Source organism: Octopus bimaculoides, chromosome 2 (genome assembly GCF_001194135.2).
Source record: "Octopus bimaculoides isolate UCB-OBI-ISO-001 chromosome 2, ASM119413v2, whole genome shotgun sequence".
In the NCBI taxonomy this organism is placed as follows: domain Eukaryota; kingdom Metazoa; phylum Mollusca; class Cephalopoda; order Octopoda; family Octopodidae; genus Octopus; species Octopus bimaculoides.
Genome location: NC_068982.1, coordinates 78,121,925 through 78,125,328, shown reverse-complemented (window position 1 = coordinate 78,125,328; position 3,404 = coordinate 78,121,925).

Below are 3,404 nucleotides of genomic sequence, written 5' to 3'. Positions count from 1 at the left end.
TCCGATCTTCATACATTCATACATACATACATACATCCATACATACATACATACATACATACATACATACATACATACATACATACATACATACATATGTATGTATGTATGTTATGTATGTATTAAAGTAACCATTGGTTTCATGTTAAGGAATGCCTATCGATTACACTAGTCAACAAGTACTTTTCATCAAGCATATGTCAAGGTGTACATAGTGTAGTTTTTAATGCTAATTTCAAATATGCAATTAGTTTTTTGACATGACGTACAGTTTTCAAGATGATAAATTGGGGGGGGGGGTTAACTCATGCATTATAGAGAACTTCCAATTGATGACGTGTATGCATGTACTTCACTTACATCATTGAAACATACCTTTAAAATAAACTACATTATTCATCGCTGCATAGTTCAGATGCAATATTTCATCATCTTAAATCAACCAATCAAATTTTCTCTGATGAAATAGGTATTTCAACAACTCAAAGTGTCTAATTCATGATTGATCTAATGAAACATTTCATCATCTCAAATTCAATATAAGTATAACCGTTTGTATCCATTTCCTTACTTGTTTTGCAGTATTAACAATGTCAAGACAGTGTAGAAATCACCCTGATGTGTTTTGTTATGTCTGTGGATAATTTATTGTGAAAGCTCAAAAAGGTACAATAAACACGAGAGATCAAGAAGATTTTAAAGCTATATTTTGACTGTCCTCTTGCAGATCAGGACAAGTTATGGGCACCATATTTTATCTGCTCAGCTTGCTCAAATGGCTTATGTGACTGGTTCATTAAGAAGTCCATGCCTTTTGCCATTCCAACGACATGGAGGGAGCCGAAAGACCATCTTAATGACTGTTATTTTTGCAAAATAAATGTTACAGGATTTTCTATGAAGAATAAACACAAAATTGTGTATCCCATTTTGGATTCTGCAATGAGACCTTTGCCTCACAACGGAAGTCTGCCAATTCCAGTTCTACCAGGTGATGGTATTGAAACATTAGATGATGATGCTGACTGTCACCATAGTGCTACTCAGGAAGATTACATGGCTGATGACGATAACTTTGAACCTCAAAAATTTTCCCAAGCTGAACTGAATGACCTTGTCAGAGACCTATCCCTCTCAAAAGATAAAGCATACAAATGGAGTGGAATTTTGAAATCAGCATGAAAAATTAGTCTAAAAACGTTGGTTTGCATTCATAATGAGTATAATATATTTAACTTTGTTGACCAGTGTTATCAAGCCTATCACGCAGAACATCGGTGTTCGTCTCCAAAATAGAGACAATAAATAGATAGATAGATAGATAGATAGATAGATAGATAGATAGATAGATAGATAGATAGATAGATACATAGGTGGATGGATGGATGGATAATAATTTGAGAAGTAAATTACGAGAGTTCTTTTATATACTTGGATACAAAATATATTGATATATTTTTAAGTCGATTGGTGCATCACCCATACTTCATCATGTGCCTGAATGCCATAAGTAAAAGTGATTCGTTCCATGACTCATATAAACTTCCGCCTCCTTCTCCTGCTCCTCACCATCATCATCATCATGGCCACCACCACAATCATCATCATCATTATCATCCTCGTCGTCGACGTCGTCCTCATTATCATCCTCATCCTTATCGGTCGAGCAATATACTATATTCACCTGGGTTTACTCTTTAAACCTCACCAAACAGACTTGGTTTGTTATTCCTAATAACTTTCTATTTATTCACTGATAATGTTGGCTTTCTTTCACATCAATGAAACGTTATTATATTTCCAACATCTAAAGTCGTCATCACAGAAACATAGTCGTCGTCGTTGTTGTTAGTGGTGGAAATACTGCTTACGACTGTTGCTTCTATTCTTGTTGGTGGTGTTGCTAATATTATTACTACTGCTGCTGTTGCTGTTGTCGCTGTTGCCGTCGTCGTCGTCGTCGTCGTCGTCGTTGTTGCTTTTTCTTTTCCTTCACAAGACACAGTATTTGGCCCATAAAAATAAACCCAAACAATTTCCCTTTCATGGCACTTTCCGTACCTTATCGTATCATTACCTCCAGAGAACAGCAAATTACTATGGAACAAGATTCGGCTTTTGCTGCTGTTGTTGTTGTTTAGCCCAAGGTCAACAGTGATTATGTAGGGTTATGATCAAACATGTTCCCTATATACCCTGCTCTTTATTGTCCAACGTCCAACATCTTCCTTTTTGTACAGTGATAGAATATATGAGGAAAATCTGGTTGTTATTTCTAGCATTCACCACCACCACTCCTGTCATGGCTATCCATCCTTTCTTCATTATGACTCTTCTACTGTTGACATTTTTATCTTTTTGTGTTATATTTTGTGTACTGTACCGTAATGCCTCGTTATACGAGTTAATTTGTTCCCTGCTACCACTCGTAAAGCAAAAACTCGTAAAACAGAGCAATGATTTCCCATAGTAGCAATGTTATAAATCGTAATTTGTTCTCACAAAAATATTTTACCGATAAAATTTATAATGGCAATAAAACAACAGTAGAATGTAAAGAACATTTTATGTAAAGTAAAAAGAATGTCAAGATCATTTATAAAAAAAATATATTATTAATCATAATCATTTTCTGAATCACTTTCAATCGCAATAGACTCGCGCACACCATCGTTTCTAGACGCGATCGTCGTTTCACAAGCACTCGTAGACGGACTTGTAGGTTTCTTTTCAAAAAACAAATCTAGAGTTGTTTGCTTAGAAGAAGCTTTCTTTCGCTCTCTATAAATTTAATGTAACATGTGCTTCAAAAATTTCAGCTCACCATACAAAAGTGAGCTGAAAAATAAAACTCGTGAATCCGGAGTCTCGTAAAGCGGGTCGTCATAAAGGGAGGTATTACTGTACTTGTACTTCTATTATTGCTCTATTTCTTTACAAGACTTATTGCTGCTTTCTGTACCATCTTTTGCACTGTATTCAGTAAGCTTCTTGTTGTTGTTGTTGTTGTTGTTGTTGTCGTCGTCGTCGTCGTTATTATTATTATTATTATTATTATTATTATTATTATTATTATTATTTGTCTTTCTGCTTCAATTTTCTTCCCATTTCTTCCTGACAGAGTGTCTTCCTGACACCTAGGGCAAAGAAGATCATTGTACACATTGATAGGCCATTAAGATAAACACTCCAGATTGTTCACTTACAAAATCAAATAAGTTTTGAAAAACAAAGTTATTTACATGGAAACGTATCATTTTCATAGTGACAATGCTCTTCTGAATACGTGTAACGTACCAGTTAAAACAATTATTGCACTTCTTGCGGGAATGGTAAGCCAGATATCATTCTCAAATAATTTTTAGTTCCTTCTTTTGATCATTCCCGATGCTCCTACAATCATT